Source organism: Thalassophryne amazonica, chromosome 3 (genome assembly GCF_902500255.1).
Source record: "Thalassophryne amazonica chromosome 3, fThaAma1.1, whole genome shotgun sequence".
In the NCBI taxonomy this organism is placed as follows: domain Eukaryota; kingdom Metazoa; phylum Chordata; class Actinopteri; order Batrachoidiformes; family Batrachoididae; genus Thalassophryne; species Thalassophryne amazonica.
In genome coordinates, this window is record NC_047105.1 from 22,831,624 (window position 1) to 22,854,449 (window position 22,826).

At 40.0% G+C, this 22,826-nt stretch overlaps 1 protein-coding gene across 1 annotated transcript in view; it reads left to right on the top strand.

The window, feature by feature from the left end:
- The first annotated feature begins 1,975 nt into the window (after positions 1-1,975).
- si:dkey-49n23.1 (semaphorin-3D) overlaps positions 1,976-22,826 on the top strand; it is a 231,277-nt gene continuing 210,426 nt past the window's right edge. Inside the window, exon 1 of the mRNA XM_034165916.1 lies at positions 1,976-2,108. The gene's annotated coding sequence lies outside the window, so the exon portion shown is untranslated. The remainder of the gene's footprint in view (positions 2,109-22,826) is intronic.

Genomic DNA, 22,826 nt, shown 5'->3' on the forward strand with positions numbered 1-22,826 from the left:
TTTCAATAAATAACTTGTAATTTAGTCAATAAATTAATATAAAAGAAATTAATAAAGTTTGATTACAGTCACACTCTGCTGTTTGATTATTTGCACTGAAACCTTTTGTGGTGGTATATACACACACACACATATATATATATATATGTGTGTGTGTGTGTGGAGAGAGCTATAGCTTTTTACCTGAGGCCAAAATATGACCATCAGGTATTGCGAATACTTTGTGTCCATCTGTCTGTCTCTATTTTAAGAGGTTAAAAGATCACTTTCTGTTTCCTGTTTTTATGCTCATATGATGGAGGGTATTTTAGCGTTGCGTTATAGATTCTGATGCTACTTGTGCAGTTTCTGTTCATGGATTGAAATCATCTTGTACATGAGGGTCTCAGGACATCTAGTCAATATTTTGGTGGTTTCACAAACGAGGAGTTTTTTTGTTGTTGTTGTTGTTGTTTTAATTCAAATTAAAATTTAGTTTCCAAATGCTGATTGACAATTTGTTACAGTATAAGGTGTTTCCAGAAGAGGGAGATGTCACTTGCAAGAAAAACAGTGTTCTGCTGTCAGAAGTTATAATGTGCTGTTGAAAATACAGAAATTCAAATTTGAATGTCGAGGCTAGATGGCTTTATTTTTATTAAATAAATAAAGTTAACCCAAAAGGTCTGGACAACTGTAGAATAAAATGGCACATGGATAATAATAACAATATATGCCTGTGACCATTTCAAATAAACAGTTAATTGAACACACACTTTAATATTAAAACAATATATGTTTCAATGTTTTGTTATGAGTTTCTTTTTCTGTTTCACTGTGATGAATAATTTTCTCACTCTGCAAAAAATAAAGATGCAATTTGTTTAAAAGAATTGCCCACATTTTCAGTAATCAGATAAGCTGAAGTGTTCTGGCTGCAATCAGGACTAAAATTAATAAAATCAATCAAATATATTTTATTTGGAACATACATGAATTTAATATTCATACACTACATCATTCTTAAGTTCTGTGTTTTAAAATTGTAGATTTTTTTAAAATTAAAAATAAAGATGATTACTAATATTTTTAATTCTTAAATACTTTGACATACTGAAGGCTCAATTTAAAGTTTAACAAGTGTTTTGGAATATGTTTCCTACAGGAAGTGAGCAGGTGGAAACAGGAAGTAGAAGGGTGACAAAAGGAAATTGGACAAGGAAGAAGAGAAGGTGGTCAACATTTACTACAGCTGGAAGTTATTAACAGAAAACAAAATACAGACTTCACATTGTTGTAAAGTCATCTTTACTCTTGTGTGAAGTCTAAGGTCGGTGTAGATGGAAACACTTGTGCATACTTTTGTTGTACATTAAAATTCATTCATATTGTGCTGAAAAGTGCATCAGCTGTATTTCTTCATCATCAGTGCAGTTCCAAAGGGATGAACTTGTCATCTTTCATAGTTTGGCATATTGAAACTGAGAACTCGTACTTTAATTCCTAATCGTCTACTTTTGTTGTGGAAGTTTTTATTCATTTTATTTTACAGTTATTGGAAGAACAAGTTAAAACTAAAGTAAGCCGCTGTCACCCGCAATCATTGGAACGTTCTTGCAAATGTTTCATTACTAGATATGTTTAATTTGAGACATGCCCTGTTTCTTTAATGTGATCTATCTAGATAGATTTTATACTTGGTTTTGACACCTGAGTTTGAAATATTGTTTTTATGTTATTAAAAGAGTTTTTGTTTAATTATTAGGTTTTTTGTTTTGTAGTATGGCTTTCACTAAGTTTTTACTTTTAGAATTTTTATCACAACTTGTTCAGACAACAAAATGAACAAGTCTGGTGAGTTTTTGTTTTTTCCCCCAGGAAAAATAAATAAATAAATAAATGTCATGTGGGGATGGTCGTCTTTCTCTGGATGTTCGATTTTCCGAGGCGTTCCTAAAGGCAGCACCGTGTGTTCAGGGGCACATGTGCTCCGTTTGTTTATAACGTGCAGCCTTCAGGTGACAGCGGATTGTGCCGGAGCTCCCGGTTCACCTCAACGATCATTTCTGCTTAAAGTGGAATAGCTCCAAAACTGACAGATCCAGCATCCGGACACAAAGTTTGGCTCGGTGAGTTTGATCACTTTTAAAACATTAATTAATTAATTAATTAATTTAATGACAACGTACGCTTTAGCGCGATACGAAATAATGAGTGAAAGTGAAAGATGCTAACTTTTAAGGATGTACAGACAACAGTTTACCATAATGTTTACGGTTTAGTTTGATAACGATGTGGATTATTTTAGTCGCAGAAAAAGATGTCTAATGACGATGCCACCCCCCCCCCCCCCCCCCCAAAGTGCGAAAAATCCCAAATCACACCAGTAAATAGATAAAATCCTGTCACAATTATTTTCACCCACTATTTAATTGAAGTAAGCAACAAACTAAATAACAATTCACTTTGTCGTAAAAGAAGTTTAAGATGTTAAAAAATAAATAAATAAATCAGTTACTGACAGCAAACATGCTAATCAATGTCATCAATAAACAGTCAGTTATTTGTACCAAACTGATTAGTCGAGTGACCCAAATGTCTTAAAAATCAGAGGTTTTAAAGCTGTTACTCTGAAAGTGAAAGAAAAAGACTAAACGCAAAACTGCCATTAAAGGGTCATTTTTGTTTTTATTTTTCTACCTATTAAAATTTCTCCAAAAATTACATAATCAGGTAAATGTTACATATCCACCCAGAAACAGATTATTAGACTGGTTGTAAAGTGTTGATTGTACTGTCAAATAAGTCCCAGTGTCCAAAGTCTTTTCATCACCAACTACTGAAATACAAATAATCGTTGGTGAATCTCAATTTCTATTAATTTTTTTTTTTCCCGGAAAGTTTTAGGGTTTTCCAGTCAAACTTTGCCCTTTTGTCTCAAGTTTACTAAAGCTTGGTTTACTTTTGGATGTTGCCATGGTAACACTTCAGCAGCTGACATGTTGTTCTGTTTCAAGCTCATATGTTGTCAGTAAATTGATAGCAAAGTTAGAAATGTTCACGGCAGTGTGAACAGAGATGATGCATTAAAATTATATTCTCCATTTTTAAGTTTGTCCTTCAATCTTTTAAAGAGGCGGTATGTGGGTTGGCCAACTTTACATGTTCATCTTCACTGAAAAAAAATCAGCATTTTGTGCATTTGTCAACAGTTTCTAATTCAAAATATGGATATTTATCGGTGGCTGTTTTTATTTCTAAAATATTACTGTTTGTTTTAATGATTTTCTTGTGTTAGCTAAATTATCAACACTGCAATAGTAATGTGCACGTGAACACGCTAAGAGCGAAGGCGGATAGGTACGGTTAGTGTAGCATCAGTAAGGATGTGGTCACCTTGTTTACAACAGAATTTCTTGGTAAATGACACAATTCATTACCTCTTGGAACTCTGAACTTTGATCTTGATAACTTTGACGTTCACCTGAATGACTGATCCCTGACTGACTTCCCCAGAACAATTACAACATCCACGTGCACGTAAGGATTCCAGGATCATATTTCATCCTCATACTAATGTAACAAGGTGAAGTCCAGGTTGAAATGATGTTCATACTAGCTTGGCGAGTGGGGAATTGCCCTTTAGTTGACCTGGTAGTGCATTGGTCTTTAGACCAAAAAGTCTGGTGTTTGAACCCCACCAGAGCCACAAGATATATATGGCCCTCGATTTCATGCATAAGTAACAAGGTGAACTTTAAGCTGAAATATGTTCATATTAGCTTGGCTTGTGGAGATTCCCCTTTGGCTGACCTTGTAGTGCATTGGTCTTGAGACTGTGAAGTCTCCCATTGGAGCCAAAAAGATATGTTGCTAGCTTACAAACTGTTGTCGACAGGATGTGCCAATTGGCCCACTAGTCACAGGTGAAGGTTCTTAATGCTTAAATCCAGGATGTCAGGATGCCACATGCTTGTGGCAGAGCAGGGAGAGATGGAAAATCTGTAGGTTAAGTGGTTCTTGAGTACAGGGTTTGAGAACCATTTATCGAGCGTCCACTGTTGGAAGCAGTGACTGGATTAGTACGATCACAAACAAAGCCACAGTGCCAACCTCTGGTGGATATGTTGAAGTGCAAAAGTGTGACATTGGGCTACCAAGATTCTGGCACCTTCGAGGGCATTTCTTATCTTGGTGTGACAAATATGGGTGTAATAGACCTTTTACCTTCTCTGGTTGTAGAGCAGGTAGCTCAGTGGATACAGAGCTGGTCAGGTTTATGATGCTTCCTGTCTGTGTCCTTAGACAAGACTCTTCATCTGCATTGTGGGACTCCAGTCGGACACAGGTTACCACCTGTGTCTGACTGGAGTCCCACAATGGGGGAGTCCAAGACTGACATCCACTTCAGGCTACAGAATGTGGAGATAAGCTCCGATGCCAACGGACCTCATGGCAAATTTAAGACTTACTTCTTCTTGAACCCACCCCATCTTGAGGATTAAACTCCACTTTACTGTGTATTTTGCTGCTACATGATTTGACCCTACAGAGGGGTTGACTTCTTTTTTATGGGTACATATTCTAACTGGCTGACATAGTTGATGTTTACAGTGAGGACAGTAAAGGCCGGGCCTCAGTATGTCTCCAGTCACTGTGTTGACTTGAGACAATAAAGCAGAAGGTTCAAACGGTACACTCTGTCTCTGTCTGTCCGTGTCACTGCTGTGACTAAGCCTCCCACAATTGTCCGTGCCTTTCCTGTTATGGAGTTCAACGCCCCCTCTGCCACACAATCTGTACGTCAGGCTGCTGTTTCCTGCCCTCTGTGTGAGATTGTTGTTTTCCCGGATGGCAGTTGTTGATAATAGTAATCCTTGTAAACATGCACCTGGTGGGATGAATAGGGAGGGAGTTAAAGAATAGATTCTGGTGGAAGTGGACTAGAAACCCATGATAACTTCATGATAACTCCAATTTTTCTGGTTTTCACCAAATTCTTTCTCTGTATTTTTGAGATTGGCTCACTTGCATATTGTTTTGGGAGAATATTTAAGGGTGACTGGGACCCGCTGGGTGATTTGACATAAAATGGTCCTCCAGCAAATGATTTGTTTAAAAGAGCAAATCAGGACTGACATTTTTTCAATACAGGAAACAATAATTCAATTCAATCTTCTTATTCATTACTTCAAGCTAAACTTTGAGTCCCAAATTTAAAATCACAAGGCGACTAAACTTGCCCATTGTTTTTGACCTGGTAGGTGTATCATAGTGTCATACTAGCTAGCTGTGTCATGTAGAATTTTTTAGAAAATTCTGCTAACGAAGCATACTCAAAACTGTCTGTTAGTTTGAGGTCACTTGTAAGACAGGATTAGTTAGTAAAGACACATTCCTTTCAAGTAATTTAAATTATTATTCTGGTACTTGCCAAGCTATAGATAGCTGGCTCATCAGCGAAAGATAGTTTAGCTAGTCAGCATCTAGGTACCTCAAAAATGTGAGAAAATATTGCTTTCTCATTGGGTGATGTTGTCTGTATGATTTTAGTAGATAAGTTAACCTTGAGTTTGTGGTGCTGAATATTGATGTATAATGATTAGCTCTACATTAGCTGCAGCATGTTGCATCGCTAAATTCCAACCCTTTTACTGACCACACAGGTTTTTTGTTTTTTTTAAGATTGATATTTGGTCTTAATCTTTCACAACTTCCTGAATACATTTGTGAAATGTACTTTTCATCCCTGGTGGTCGGAGCTCTTCTTTCAGAATTCAGTGTCACACAGCTTGTTCATACGTCTGTTTTTAATTGCATTCGTTCTGGCATTGATGACAATTTCACCTCCATCTGATCCCTGGATTTGCGTTACCGCCATGGCAGCATAACAGTGAGAGACTGTTTCACGCAGAAAATATTCACATCAACATCTATCTTTGTGTGGAACTGGGAAACAATAATTCACATTCCTGCCAAGATGTCAGTCAGGTTGTTCTCCCTGTGTTTAGGGACTTTTGTGGATTTGCAGGTGCAAGTGTGTGTTTCTGAAACTATGTACACATATGTATTTAATTTTATTTGTGTGTTTTCTGTTAGAGTAACATTTATCACTTGTAATTCTATCTATATATGTCTAGTTCTATATGAATATCATCTATATGTTTGTTTTCATACATTTATTTCTGTCTTTCTTGATATTGCTTTTTATGTCATTGTATCTTTAAAGTGTCATTTTTTCCCCTCTACCTGCAGCTATTCTTGTGCGTATGCACAAGCGCATATAGCACATAGTCTTCAGTAACCCACGGCACCCTGAGCAAATGTTGGTCAGGCTTGTCACTGACAAGTGAGGCTTATCTGCAGAAATCTTTTGTAAAGTACAGTTCTTTGATTTTTGATCTTTAATCTTTGTACTCCAAAAGCAGTAGGCTTCTTGGGGGTTACCACGCCAAACACACATACCAAGTTTTTTGACAATCAGGCAGTTAGGAAAGAAATTACTGTTCGAAGAAGATTTTTACAAAGTGTGCTCCAGTGACCTTGGCCTTTTTGCCCCAAAATGAATAGGTTTTTTTGGGGGTTACAATGTGTGACAATCGGGTCCCTACAACTGAAGTTATGTCTGTCATAAGTGGAATACTGCATGACTGACTCACTGACTGCCTGACTCCATGCACATGGCTGTGCGATGGGGAAACTGTGAGTGAGTGAGTTCACAGATTCTGTAAGCAGTAACTCAAAAATAAACAAATGCTGTCATAGTGCAATTTGCCAGATTAAAACGGTGCATAATGATGAAATGATTTGTTGATGGTTAACTTGCACCACATCAATCGAAAAAGCACCTTTGCATTGCCTAAATAAAACATTCAAAATGTTGACCATGTGGCCCGTTTCTCTGCGCATGATCCAGTGTGCAGATGCCTGAGTGCTGAGGACCCCAGTCACTGGAGAAGGCCAAGGGGGTGCCCATGTTTCACCTGGGCTGCAGCAAATACATGCTTATTTCAGGGAGGAGGGGGATGAACCACTTATCTGCTTGGGTTGCTGGGTTGGGTTGTTCCCAGGACCCAAGGCAGTTCCTTTGTGTTGTGGAAGCAACAAATCGCACTACCAGCCCATGCTCCCATTCTTGTCTTGTTTATCTATGTCATATCCCATAGATGTGTCTGCCACCTGCTGGATGATTTATGGAAGCCCACAAGCTGTGGTTGCGCTTGCGTATCATTTATTTTCTACTTCCTGAATGCCGAACGCACCGCGTGCTCTACTTCACATCAGTCAGCTAACAGGTTAAGCAAGCAACCACGCAACGCAGTCTGCTATGTGGGGAAATATGGAATGAAATAGACAACGGAACTGAGAAAGCAGAGCCAGAGTTAAAGAATGGATACGTGTGGCTGGGGACGACACCAAAACTTCTTATCTGTACTGGAAATTAGTGATAACAAACTCAAAAAAGCCCAAACCTTTACAAGGCATCACCCACATTTCAGACTGTAGTTACTGAATCTGTTTCAAAAGTAGGACATCACGTGCTGTGCCAAATGAAGCCTCGTTATTTCACCAACTGTTTTGATGCAAATGTTTCAAAACATTGCAGTTGACTTCTGCCCTCTGGTGTTGAAACATAATAAAACATGTTACAGTGTCCGCTTTAGCTAATAATAATATATTTATACAACACTTAACAACATAAATACACAGTGCTTCAATATTAAGTTCACTGAAAAAGCAATGAATGAGCAAATATTTAATAGGCAGTCATTAAAACAATAGAATATAACAACAAAAACGACAAGTGCTCACTGAGTATAGGCAGCTGGGAATGTTTCCGTGTGTAGCTTTGATTGGTGCCGGCGGTTTGTAATGTGTGACTGACCGCAGCGTTGCAATAACAAAATTATGCTTTTATTTGACCTTTAACCCTCGGGTGTGTAAACATGATGTCTGTGTGTTTAAAGTCTAGTGTCGGGGGAGAACCAAATCACTTGTAAACCTTTCATTATCTCAAAGAGCAGGATTACATTAGGAAAAAAACACAGAGAAGTGATTACTGTAACTTCAAATCCCCTGGCAGTTCTTGACATTGTGTACTGACATTTATTATTAATATTTTGCAGAAAAGAAAGATGATCACATGGCAATTACAGAATGTTTTTGTCTAAATTTAGTTCAGATAACTTTTAGACCATATTTTTGCGGGCATAATGAATAAAGCTTAACAGTTAAACACATTTGTAAAGTCTGAAATCATGCATTTTAGTGCCTGCCAGTTACATGTTTTGTAGCAGACAGACAGCTATGAGAGCTAGAGCTCAATCCTCTGCCAGCAGAGGAGACCTGGCTACCAGAGAGAAAGGAAGAGGGAGAAAAAAAACAAATTTCTTTTCACACCGTACAGAAATGCAGACATATCACAGGAGTCATGCACAGCAAGACAGTTTTGACTTATGGTTAAAATTTTAAACAAACTAATTCCGGACACGTTATTGAAATTAACGTCACCTCTGTCATTTTACAAAGTGAAAATACCAGCTATATGTTTTACTTTTAAAGTAATGCACTAATTTTGTAAAATGACAGAGGTGACGTTAATTTCAATAACGTCACTTACAAAATTAGTGCATTACTTTAAAAGTAAAACATATAGCTGGTATTTCCACTTTGTGACAGAGGTGACGTTAATTTCAATAACGTGTCCGGGATTAGATTGTTTAAAATTTGAACCATAAGTCAAAACTGTCTTGCTGTGCATGACTCCTGTGATACGTCTGTATGGCTATGAAAATAAATGTTTTTTGTTTTTGGCTGCCCTTCTTTTCTCTCTGATCACCAGGTCTCTTTTGCTGAGAGAAGGCTGATCTGAGACAGAAGCACTGGCTTGTTGTTGTGTCAGTAGCTGCCAGTGTACTGGAGTCAATACTAAAAGTTATCGGTTTAGCTATTAGCTGTAACTTCCGCTAAATCTTTGGGGGCTTATCAGTTTAGCTTTATGAAAGTTAACTTTTCAGTTACTGGATTAATGGTTATCAAAGCTAACATTTTGGTTAGCTGTGCCCACCACTGAACATACTTTACTCTTGTAGAGCAAGTCATCTGTCATCTCCCCGTGGTCTTGTTTTAATTTGGGTCTCGTGTGAAATCACTGGTTTGGTTCATTTTGGTTATTGACAGTTGCAGTTTGCCTTGCTGACAATCTGAGGATACTCATATTCCTGAAAGATCTCACAATGTTAGTGTTGAAAATGTGAGTCCTGTTATGGTTTGGCTCTGGACTGGACTGAACTGGACTGAATTGGCTGGACCCAAAAAGCAGGGTGCAAGAACAAGAGAAGGAATGAGCAAACAAGGATTTATTAACAATGGAATGTGCAACAGAACTGCATAATGGTGCCAGGAGGTCTGGGGAGTGGAGACACTGCCCACTCCAGTGGTAGAAATGGGAAGCCGCAGCGCAGACAGGACCAGACAGGTGGATCTGGTGTAAGAAGGGACCCAAGACAGGATTGGAGGAAAACCGGTGCCAGGTGGCTGCTCATGGAACTGATGAGGAGGAGTTGCTGAGGAGATGAGGACAGAGAGGTGAGTGGAATGCACCCGTAAACGCTGACAGTTCACTTCAGGATCGTTCAAGTTCAGATATGCTGACGGCACATCCAGTCTGTGCTCTTTGAGCAGTATTCTCAAAGGAGCAAAAATGAGCAGCAAACTTAGCTGGCAGGTGCAGAGCGAGCGTGGAAGCTCCTGCAGGTGTCTGCAGGTGGTTACTGATCACCCAAAAATTAGCGTGGAAGTAGTCTGGAAAAAAAATACAGATGCCGAGCATGGAAGCTCGAAATAGGAGGGTGTGTGGGAACATCAAAGTAGCAGACTCTATTACGGAAAATAGAGAGGCCAGGTTTACCTCGTAAGGAACCCTGAGTTTCTGGCAAAGATGAGATGAATGACCAGGGTTTAAATACACAGGCTGTGATGAGACGCAGATGAGCTGCCGGTGTGACAATGGTTCTCAGCTCTGCTTGTACACCACCTGGAGGGAAACAGACACAACAGGACCAGACAAGACAGGGACCAAGTCATGACAGCTATAGATATTTTTCCGCCACTTTTGACATATTTGCGTCACTGATATTGTTTTGATCTTGTGAGAGTTTTGTTTGTTTGCTTTCTGAGAGTTGAGTAAAAGTTCAGATACTTGAAGAAAAAAAAAAGTGCCTTTAGTTTTTCTTAAAAAACTAATGATAAATGACAGAAGTTTGATATTTCAGAAGTTTTTGGAGCTGGGAATTGAACAGTATGGTCGCATCTTAAATTCTCATCTCACCCAGTCACTGTGTGAATCAACGCAGGCTCCGCCCACTAAGGTGTGGCTGTTGGATAAATAATAAGGTTGTTATTTTTGTTTCCATCATGTTTCTCATGGTTTCATCAGATTATTGCTGCCTGTTTGAGTTGATCCTCAGGTTAAAATAGTTCAACCTTTAAATGCATTTTTAAATGTTGTCTGTATGTAAACCAGAACCAACCACACACAGAAATATGCAGACACACACCACAGTGATGAAGAGCCCAGAATAACATTTGAAGAGGCTTTTATGACCGATTAAATTCACCGTTCATCCCCAGAATCACAGTTATTCAACTCTGGGACCCCAGACAACCTCTAAAAGCACACTGAGAAAGTCCCCACCTTTCAACCAACACAAAAAACTGATCTTACCCGTATGGTATTACCGGCGGTATTGGACTGGTATGGATTAAATATGGCAGAAGGGTTGTGTGTTCATCAGTGATGTTCTGTTTTGGACTGGTCAGATCTTGGAGCACGGACACAAGGTGGGTCCATAGTTTGGTGGATGTATCCACCTTTTACCTGTCTGCTGGGTGGCCCATGTGTTTTGGCCCACTCTGTGTGATTCAGCCTTCCTGTTCTAAACATGGGTATTTTAGGCAGCATAACGGAATAGTGGTTGGCACTCTTCTCTCACAGCAAGAAGGTCCAAGAGTCTATTCCAGCAGAGTCCAGGTCCTGTCTGTGTGGAGTTTGTATGTTGTTCTCCTGTCTGTGTGGGTTTTCTCTGGGTACTATGGGTACCTCCCACCATCAAGAAAGACAGACCAGGATTTCGTATCCTGGGCACAGGACTGTAGCTGCTCACTGCTCTTAATGGGTGGATTGGGTGGGTTACGCATTGAACTTCCAATATGTTGACATGGGTTCCATTCCCAGTGTTGTTGGACAAATCATTTTATCTGCATTGTTCCGGTCCAACCGGGTGTGAATGGATACCAACCTTGGTTGGGCAAGTAACCTGCGCTGGACTGGTGTCCTGTACAAAGGGAGTTGTATGTTCTCACTTCCATTGTGCTACAGAATTTAGGGATATTTTTTCACTGGCATGTGTCTGTGGACAAGACAACTAAAAAACAGCTGGACGGATTTCCTTCACACTTTGTGGGAATATTACTTGGATAGATATGTAGAGGTGGGCCAGGAGTGGGTGCCCAAGTAGTTAGTGCGCTTGGTTTCAGTGCTGAAGGTTCCCTGTTTAAACCCACACCCCTGCCACATTTCTCCATGTACTGTGGAGTTGCATCAGGAATGGCATCCGGAGTAAAACTTGTCAACTCAACATGCACATCCATCTCGGATATGCTGTGACGATCCCAAGTGAAAACAAGGGAGGAGCTAAAGGGACTTATTAGATATGTACAGGTGATTATCTTAAGGTCCAAGAAAACCCACACTTCTTTTTTTTTTTTGTATAGCTCAACAACCAAGAACCCTAGATGGATAATCTGATGCATATATTGATCAGCAATATAACTGATTGATTGGTATGAATGACCTCATGATGAAGCCATATGTGTATTCTGAACACATTTATATTTATTTGTACTCGTACATTTATATTGTGGTGTGAGAGCATCAGCCCTCTGATGCCATTCATTTCTGTCTGCCGAGTGTCCAGACATGTTTCAAGCCTGGATGTAAGTATTGTTGTATGTGTGTCCCCCCGACTGTGTATCGTTATGGACGTAGAATGGCCCTATTGTGGTTTATGGTCATTGGAGAAAGCCTGTGCATTTAGTTGTTTTTTTCCTTCCTCCTCTGCTGTTTCCTGAGTGTAGTGTGTATGTGTGAAGGATGGAGGCAGGAAATGCAGCGACGTGAACTGCAACACATAAACCTGACACACAACAAATATCAAAGTAGGTCCTCCTAAAAGTCTTCAAGTGAGATGATGGTAGGATGTCAAAAATGTTTGTGCCCTTCAAGTTCCATCTGCTCCTGCACACCTGAGATCTGCAGGACCTTTTGTGAGAAATGTTCATAGCATCTAAACAAATCACATTGAAGATGTGTGCACCCAGACGTTTACATGGACAGAAAAGATGTTTCCTGAGGAGACCACCCGACGGCGTCTCTTGCCCTGGAGGACGTGACCGTTGAGCAGCAGAGCTTTTATATATCAGCGGTCTGACAGGGAGTCAAGACTGCACGGGGTTGCTGCAGCTGCCTAAAAGCGGGGGTCAGGGCCCAGTACAGTTCACTGACCTGGTTCATGTAAGGACCCATGTGTAACGAAACAGGAAGACTTTAGTTCCAAAACATGATGTGCAAAATAGCTGCACAAAGCACCCAGTGAGCACAAGACATAACCTCAATGTTGATTTTTGGTTGAACATTGGGTGATATTCTTCTGAACATCTTTTGCGAGTGTAAAATCTGTTTTGTGATATTTGAGAGTTTTTCTGAAATACACGCATTTCCATTGAGAGTATTGTCAGTTCTCGACTTCAAATTGTGAAAGTTGGATGTTTTGAAAATCCACAGAATGACTGTTGTTTTGAACATGCTCAGAACTTTACGACTAATCTTAATCAGCCTGATAGTCAGGCAGACTGTACACACGTCGTGTATACTCCACCAGATTTCCTGTCAGATTTGCTTTGTTCCGTGTCTTCCCCTTTGACGGCAGTACAAAATCACTATCACCGGACTGTGAGGTTGGTTTCTAACCACAAGGCTAAAACCTACGATAGCATGTGCACGAGAACTTCTGTTGGTGTTTGAGTGTGAGGCTTGCTCACTGCACAGCGCCACCTGCTGGCTGCTATTAGACTGACCACCCTAAACCTCAGTCCTATCACGCCACAGCACAAACACCATCTGTGTTGTGTTTGTCAGTGGGCTCAAACTCGCAGTCACAACTCACAAAAGGAGTTTGTTCTAACAAGAACGTCACGTTCTTCACCCCACCCCCGAAATGCCAAATTGTAACTAGAATGAAAATGCAGACGACAGTTTTTATGTAATGTACAATGACAGTAAAGGCATTCTTCTTCTTCTTCTTGTTAGCCTACTGCCCCTGTGGTTCAGATGGGTATTGCGCCCCCCAGAAACACGCTAATTCTGGACAAAGGACACATGAGACCAAAATCACATCTTCAGTGGACAGCAACAATGCGGCAAATAAAATATGTGCCAGACTTTGGCCCATTATTACCAATGGGAAAGTTGATTAAAAATAAATAAATTAAATAAAAAACCAAAATAAGACTTGACTTTAAAATTTAGGAATTCAGTTTGTTCACTTTCACCTCTTGCTTGCCTCTACTGGTGGTTGGCTCTCACTGCGGTATTGTATCACTTCCTGTTCCGGAGCACAGCGGTGTTTTTCTGTATCTGTTAGCTGTTTAATCTGCGCAGTTAGATTGGTCTAGTTATCTAGATTACGATTTGTTTCCCAGTGTAATCTTTACGTGCCTTAACTAAAGCACTCCTTCTGCTGAATCACCTCTAAATTATTTACACATTATTCACTTTGTGTGTTTTTAGGAATCCGCTAGCTTAGCGTAGCTACTAGCTCTTAGCCGATTTAGCATGGCGGCTTCTCCTGTCTCTCCCACACTTTTCTGCTCTGGGTGTGAAATGTTTAGTTATTCCTCGGCCTCCTTTAGCAGTAATGGTACTTGTAATAAGTGTAGCTTATTCGTAGCTTTGGAGGCCAGGCTGGGCGAATTGGAGACTCGGCTCCGCACCGTGGAAAATTCTACAGCTAGCAAGGCCCCTGTAGTCGGTGCGGACCAAGGTAGCTTAGCCGCCGTTAGTTCCCCCCTGGCAGATCCCGAGCAGCCGGGAAAGCAGGCCGACTGGGTGACTGTGAGGAGGAAGCGTAGCCCTAAACAGAAGCCCCGTGTACACCGCCAACCCGTTCACATCTCTAACCGTTTTTCCCAACTCGACGACACACCCGCAGAGGATCAAACTCTGGTTATTGGCGACTCTGTTTTGAGAAATGTGAAGTTAGCGACACCAGCAACCATAGTCAATTGTCTTCCGGGGGCCAGAGCAGGCGACATTGAAGGAAATTTGAAACTGCTGGCTAAGGCTAAGCGTAAATTTGGTAAGATTGTAATTCACGTCGGCAGTAATGACACCCGGTTACGCCAATCGGAGGTCACTAAAATTAACATTAAATCGGTGTGTAACTTTGCAAAAACAATGTCGGACTCTGTAGTTTTCTCTGGACCCCTCCCCAATCGGACCGGGAGTGACATGTTTAGCCGCATGTTCTCCTTGAATTGCTGGCTGTCTGAGTGGTGTCCAAAAAATGAGGTGGGCTTCATAGATAATTGGCAAAGCTTCTGGGGAAAACCTGGTCTTGTTAGGAGAGACGGCATCCATCCCACTTTGGATGGAGCAGCTCTCATTTCTAGAAATCTGGCCAATTTTCTTAAATCCTCCAAACCGTGACTATCCAGGGTTGGGACCAGGAAGCAGAGTTGTAGTCTTACACACCTCTCTGCAGCTTCTCTCCCCCTGCCATCCCCTCATTACCCCATCCCCGTAGAGACGGTGCCTGCTCCCAGACTACCAATAACCAGCAAAAATCTATTTAAGCATAAAAATTCAAAAAGAAAAAATAATATAGCACCTTCAACTGCACCACAGACTAAAACAGTTAAATGTGGTCTATTAAACATTAGGTCTCTCTCTTCTAAGTCCCTGTTGGTAAATGATATAATAATTGATCAACATATTGATTTATTCTGCCTAACAGAAACCTGGTTACAGCAGGATGAATATGTTAGTTTAAATGAGTCAACACCCCCGAGTCACACTAACTGTCAGAATGCTCGTAGCACGGGCCGGGGTGGAGGATTAGCAGCAATCTTCCATTCCAGCTTATTAATTAATCCAAAACCCAGACAGAGCTTTAATTCATTTGAAAGCTTGTCTCTTAGTCTTGTCCATCCAAATTGGAAGTCCCAAAAACCAGTTTTATTTGTTATTATCTATCGTCCACCTGGTCGTTACTGTGAGTTTCTCTGTGAATTTTCAGACCTTTTGTCTGACTTAGTGCTTAGCTCAGATAAGATAATTATAGTGGGCGATTTTAACATCCACACAGATGCTGAGAATGACAGCCTCAACACTGCATTTAATCTATTATTAGACTCTATTGGCTTTGCTCAAAAAGTAAATGAGTCCACCCACCACTTTAATCGTATCTTAGATCTTGTTCTGACTTATGGTATGGAAATAGAAGACTTAACAGTATTCCCTGAAAACTCCCTTCTGTCTGATCATTTCTTAATAACATTTACATTTACTCTGATGGACTACCCAGCAGTGGGGAATAAGTTTCATTACACTAGAAGTCTTTCAGAAAGCGCTGTAACTAGGTTTAAGGATATGATTCCTTCTTTATGTTCTCTAATGCCATATACCAACACAGTGCAGAGTAGCTACCTAAACTCTGTAAGGGAGATAGAGTATCTCGTCAATAGTTTTACATCCTCATTGAAGACAACTTTGGATGCTGTAGCTCCTCTGAAAAAGAGAGCTTTAAATCAGAAGTGTCTGACTCCGTGGTATAACTCACAAACTCGTAGCTTAAAGCAGATAACCCGTAAGTTGGAGAGGAAATGGCGTCTCACTAATTTAGAAGATCTTCACTTAGCCTGGAAAAAGAGTCTGTTGCTCTATAAAAAAGCCCTCCGTAAAGCTAGGACATCTTTCTACTCATCACTAATTGAAGAAAATAAGAACAACCCCAGGTTTCTTTTCAGCACTGTAGCCAGGCTGACAAAGAGTCAGAGCTCTATTGAGCTGAGTATTCAATTAACTTTAACTAGTAATGACTTCATGACTTTCTTTGCTAACAAAATTTTAACTATTAGAGATAAAATTACTCATAACCATCCCAAAGACGTATCGTTATCTTTGGCTGCTTTCAGTGATGCCGGTATTTGGTTAGACTCTTTCTCTCCGATTGTTCTGTCTGAGTTATTCTCATTAGTTACTTCATCCAAACCATCAACATGTTTATTAGACCCCATTCCTACCAGGCTGCTCAAGGAAGCCCTACCATTATTTAATGCTTCGATCTTAAATATGATCAATCTGTCTTTGTTAGTTGGCTATGTACCACAGGCTTTTAAGGTGGCAGTAATTAAACCATTACTTAAAAAGCCATCACTTGACCCAGCTATCTTAGCTAATTATAGGCCAATCTCCAACCTTCCTTTTCTCTCAAAAATTCTTGAAAGGGTAGTTGTAAAACAGCTAACTGATCATCTGCAGAGGAATGGTCTATTTGAAGAGTTTCAGTCAGGTTTTAGAATTCATCATAGTACAGAAACAGCATTAGTGAAGGTTACAAATGATCTTCTTATGGCCTCGGACAGTGGACTCATCTCTGTGCTTGTTCTGTTAGACCTCAGTGCTGCTTTTGATACTGTTGACCATAAAATTTTATTACAGAGATTAGAGCATGCCATAGGTATTAAAGGCACTGCGCTGCGGTGGTTTGAATCATATTTGTCTAATAGATTACAATTTGTTCATGTAAATGGGGAATCTTCTTCACAGACTAAAGTTAATTATGGAGTTCCACAAGGTTCTGTGCTAGGACCAATTTTATTCACTTTATACATGCTTCCCTTAGGCAGTATTATTAGACGGTATTGCTTAAATTTTCATTGTTACGCAGATGATACCCAGCTTTATCTATCCATGAAGCCAGAGGACACACACCAATTAGCTAAACTGCAGGATTGTCTTACAGACATAAAGACATGGATGACCTCTAATTTCCTGCTTTTAAACTCAGATAAAACTGAAGTTATTGTACTTGGCCCCACAAATCTTAGAAACATGGGGTCTAACCAGATCCTTACTCTGGATGGCATTACCCTGACCTCTAGTAATACTGTGAGAAATCTTGGAGTCATTTTTGATCAGGATATGTCATTCAAAGCGCATATTAAACAAATATGTAGGACTGCCTTTTTGCATTTACGCAATATCTCTAAAATCAGAAAGGTCTTGTCTCAGAGTGATGCTGAAAAACTAATTCATGCATTTATTTCCTCTAGGCTGGACTATTGTAATTCATTATTATCAGGTTGTCCTAAAAGTTCCCTAAAAAGCCTTCAGTTAATTCAAAATGCTGCAGCTAGAGTACTGACGGGGACTAGAAGGAGAGAGCATATCTCACCCATATTGGCCTCTCTTCATTGGCTTCCTGTTAATTCTAGAATAGAATTTAAAATTCTTCTTCTTACTTATAAGGTTTTGAATAATCAGGTCCCATTTTATCTTAGGGACCTCGTAGTACCATATCACCCCAATAGAGCGCTTCACTCTCAGACTGCAGGCTTACTTGTAGTTCCTAGGGTTTGTAAGAGTAGAATGGGAGGCAGAGGCTTCAGCTTTCAGGCTCCTCTCCTGTGGAACCAGCTCCCAATTCAGATCAGGGAGACAGACACCCTCTCTACTTTTAAGATTAGGCTTAAAACTTTCCTTTTTGCTAAAGCTTATAGTTAGGGCTGGATCAGGTGACCCTGAACCATCCCTTAGTTATGCTGCTATAGACGTAGACTGCTGGGGGGTTCCCATGATGCACTGTTTCTTTCTCTTTTTGCTCTGTATGCACCACTCTGCATTTAATCATTAGTGATCGATCTCTGCTCCCCTCCACAGCATGTCTTTTTCCTGGTTCTCTCCCTCAGCCCCAACCAGTCCCAGCAGAAGACTGCCCCTCCCTGAGCCTGGTTCTGCTGGAGGTTTCTTCCTGTTAAAAGGGAGTTTTTCCTTCCCACTGTAGCCAAGTGCTTGCTCACAGGGGGTCGTTTTGACCGTTGGGGTTTTACATAATTATTGTATGGCCTTGCCTTACAATATAAAGCGCCTTGGGGCAACTGTTTGTTGTGATTTGGCGCTATATAAAAAAATTGATTGATTGATTGACTTTACAAAGTTGATTAAAGCTATATTTTTTCAGCTAATAACGTGTTCATGGCTGTAAATCTATTTTTGTTTTTTTTTTCATGGAGTTAATGAACTGTGCCAAACTGATTTCACAGACTGTTCAAAATGCTTCACGAGACTCGATGATAAAATAAGGGAAAAATGTTAGTTAACTCGATGTTTTTGGGTGGAAAACCTGAAGTGACATTATTTACACGTGCCATCTGGCTGAGAAGTGTAAGCACGCCACTCAGATAAGAACCTTATGATATATTGAAGATGAATTTGTCTGTAGTTCATTTCTAATGTAACCTATCAGTGTTTATGAAAGAGGCTTGGTGCTGCCAAATTAAACACTGATAACTGCTCACTGCCATCCATCAAATTCCCAACAATTCACCCTTTTGTTGCTTATGCTTTACCCCTTTTTTTTTTCTTTTTTTTTTTGCAGAATTTATTACTCATTAATTCTCACTTTATGCTGTGTCTTTCAGGTTTTGTAATGTGTGTGTGTGTGTGTGTGTGTGTGTGTGTGTAATGTTTGTGTGTTTTCTGCTCTCTTGCAGTGCTTGTGTAGTATTCTGATGTTGTTTTTTTTCACAAATAACATCAAATAAAAAAAACAGGCAATTTTATATTATTAAATCTCTATGGAATATAAATCTCTCTCTGTATGTGTGTGTGTGTGTGTGTATGTGTATGCACAAGACTGATTTGCATCCCACTTGCAGACTTTACTAGACTCTTTTTTTATTATTATTATTATAATACAGCATTAAATTACAACATAAGTCACCCCAAGGTGCAAAGCCAACATCAAATCCTGAGCAAACAATTTAGCAACAGTGGGCAGGCAAAACTCCCACAGGTATCATTATTATTATTATTATTATTATTATTATTATTATTAGGATGTTGTCTCGTGGGGATCCACTGGCTCTAGATGTGGTCTTTTGTACTATATATGGAGGACAGATGACTTTTGGGGAAAATGTACTTACAGTTATGCTACATTTTTTAATTATTGACATAGAAAAATGTGTTTTATGAAAGTCTTTATTGAAGGTTTAATCTCTTCAGTTGTGTTCAGTAAGCTTTTCTGTAGCTGCTTAACCAGGACAGTATTCCATGTTTCTGTAGCTGCTTAACCAGAACAATATTTCATGTAAAGAAATTATGAATAAATTAACTTTTACATTTGCACTGTGACAGTGTTCACATTACACATTAGATCAAAATTGTTTTTTTTTTTGTTTTGTTTTTATTTTTTATTTTTTTTGGCTGTGAGACACTGTTGAGACACAATTCTGCTGTTTAGTCCGGAGTGTGAACATGTTAATTCTGGGTTTGAGGTCACATGCAAACACAAAATGTCCAGATTGAATCTGCTGTCTGGAGTGTTAGAGGATGGACAGACTGATGAATTCTGTCAGGTCTTCAGCAACCTCACAGGCTTTTACTTTCAAGTACAGGCTCTTATTGTGGAAGTGCGCCATTAACAGGCTTCTTGTTTTCAAAAATGACTAATTTCTCAAATAATACTGGTCCAATCACCTTGATGTTTTCACAACTTGAATTCTCATGAAAAAATACATAAGTGTGCCAAAGGACGAAACTCAGCTCTTTCTGGATTTCAGCTGATGCTTCAGATACACAAACACGCAGAGGCCACTTCCCTTTAATTATATGGATTATTATTATTATCATCATCATAGGGAAAAAAACCTCAAGCAGACCAGACTCAGTGGGGCAGCCATCTGCTCTAGCCTTACCAACAAACACAGAAATAATCAATCAAAGCACAACAAAGAATTGTCAACCATGCAAAGTCAGACGTGATGCAGCATGGCAACCACATAGATGGAGTCATCACGACAGATGAAAAAAAAAAAAAACGAGCTGAAGAGCAGAGTCTTCATAGATGCTTTTGTTGAGTCTGCCATTTCTAATAGACATGTTTTGGATCTCAAACAGCTCCCACATAGACCTCACACATCCCAGTCCCGGATGGAGCTTGCATGGAGGTAGATGGACCATTACTTTTACAGCAGTTAGTACGAGAGGAGGGAGATGTTGCAATAGCTGGATCTGCACCAAAACCTAGTGGTTTCTATTCTAGCCGTCAGGCTGAACTTTTCACAATGACAATGTGCCTGTTTGCTTATCCTGCTGACAAATCAGCAAAGCAATAAACAGATGTTCGGAAACAGATGCTTGAATTAAGCAGCCACAAGCAGCCGCCTGGTCAAATTGGATTGTTTGATTTTGTTTGTCTGGCTGACAAATTAATGGCTTCTTATCAGCAGAAAGGCAACAATAAAGTATTTCTGCAGACCCAAACACTTCCTTCTGTGCTGAAAATATCTCAGGAGTTGACACTGTCCTATTCCAATGCAGCCCAAAATCTGCAATTTTAAAAAAACACATGCAGAATTATCAGCCTGTTTGCACAGAATTTAATTCAGGCTATGTCATATGTTTGGGAAAAGGTGCAGTGACATTCTGGCATGTCATCTGGACTGACAGCCTTTCCACTCATCATCTTCTTCATAACTGTCCTCACTTCATTGTTGCAGATCCACTGCACTTCCTGATTTACTCTCTCCACACCATCCAGCTTTCTCTCTCATTTTCTTCATTCATCAGCTGCTCAAAATACTTCCCCCACCTTTACACAGTTTTTTCTGGATGTACGAGTATTTCCAATAAATGTTACACTGTCATCTTGTATTCAAAACGATACAAAATTAAATTATTTTAGCATTATAAATTAATGTCAATCAGCAAATATTCAACACATGCTCTCTTACGTGACATGTCCTAAACTGGGTCACAGAGTAACAAAAAGAGTTATTGTGTAACAATAAATGTATTTATTATCCAGTTTTAAACCCAAAGCCTCATTTTGACTGAGTCCTGTATTCATGGGGATATTTTGTTCCTTCCAAGTGGAAAAATAAAATAATAGCACACAGACATGCACAGACAGTGAAGTGTGTTTTGGCACAAAAACAGTTTCCTTTCTAACCTGAACTCAAACAGTTTTGCCAGATACTTTTGTGTTGCCCAGAGAAACCTTCTTTGCTTCTTGCTGCTCAAATCAAAAGACACAATTGGAGGTGACTGGTAAAGTTTGTCAGTGACAGCAGCTGCTCCGTGTGTGACACTCGTGCTGTAAAAGTCAAACTGATTATATTTGACTTTTATTGTCACTGAGAAAGAAAGTTTACACCAGCTGCTGTCTCTCAAACATTGACCAGATCCCGGCTGGTTATAGCTGTATTTTTTCCTCTGTGCACAACTAGTTAATGACAGATATATTTAATTTTAGGTGGTTAACATATGAACTTATGGGTCGTGTGATTATTTACGTAATTTGAGATTTTCTACACATTTCTTTTTCAGAGCCATAGAAATGCTTCAAGTTGGGTTTCAGTTTGTATTTATGTTGCCAGGCAGGAAAAGAAACAAGGATTAAACAAACTGGACACTTTTTTAACATTTTTTGTCGCTGTGTGGCTGCAGAAGATGCCTTTTAAATTAAAGACATATATACCCATGAATTCTAAAGACTGAGTTTAAAGAAATACAGTCCCAATTTTATCTTGTGTATCACCATAGAAGTACTTTGTTAGACAATAAAATGTAGTGATAATAATAATAATCTATATTATAATCTAAGTGGCCTCTCTGTGTGTCTGTGCATGTGTGGTGTGGGTATGGCTTTGATCACGGAGAAACTGGGGAGAGCTGACATTTGCCGTTTGGTATGCTTATGTATTTTGGGTCAAGGATGAACTCTGCGAAAACAGAAAGTTGATAGGACAAATATTTTTGAGAAATTAGCAATATTAGCTAACAACAGTGAACAATGGACATTGTGCTGCATTGCACCATTGGAGTTTGGGGTTTTAAATGTTGTTATTGTGGTTCATGTTAATTTAACAGTGTTGTTCGTGTTATTAGTTTTGTAGTTCAATTGGTTTAGTCAGTTTAGTTAAGTGTCATTTTGCCGTTACCATGAGTGAGAAGTGTAGTGTGTTTGATGCGTTCTGCCACCATCTCTGTTTGTGGGGGTGTTAAAAATCAAGCACCTGCTTGTGGCAGAAAGCAAAAAAGCTCTGCATGTGTGCGTGTGTATAACTTCGATCATGGAGAACTGAATTGTGGTGACGGCCACATAAACGCAACCATCCACCCACAGAGACCCAGATCACAGCTAAATGTCCATTCACTACTGTGGCTGGTGTGTTGGGCCAAGACAAGAGTACAGAACCTTACCATATGACACGGACCACTCTGGCACGTCAGAAGCCATGCGGCCGGCCGCAAGCACCAATGGAAATGGGTCCAGGATGCAGGGCCCCGGGGGAAACCAGGAGAAAAAGGGCAGTGGAAGGGCACAGGGGCCAGGAAGGGCAGCCCCCAGAGCCACCAGGCAGCACGGCAAACCAACAGGGGAGCGGCCCGACGGCGCCGGAACGCACCCCAACACCATCCCTCCCCACGGAGGCACAGGGAGCAGTCCCATACTATGTGAAGCACACAGGGTGCCGGCATAGGCCCACCAATAGGGGGA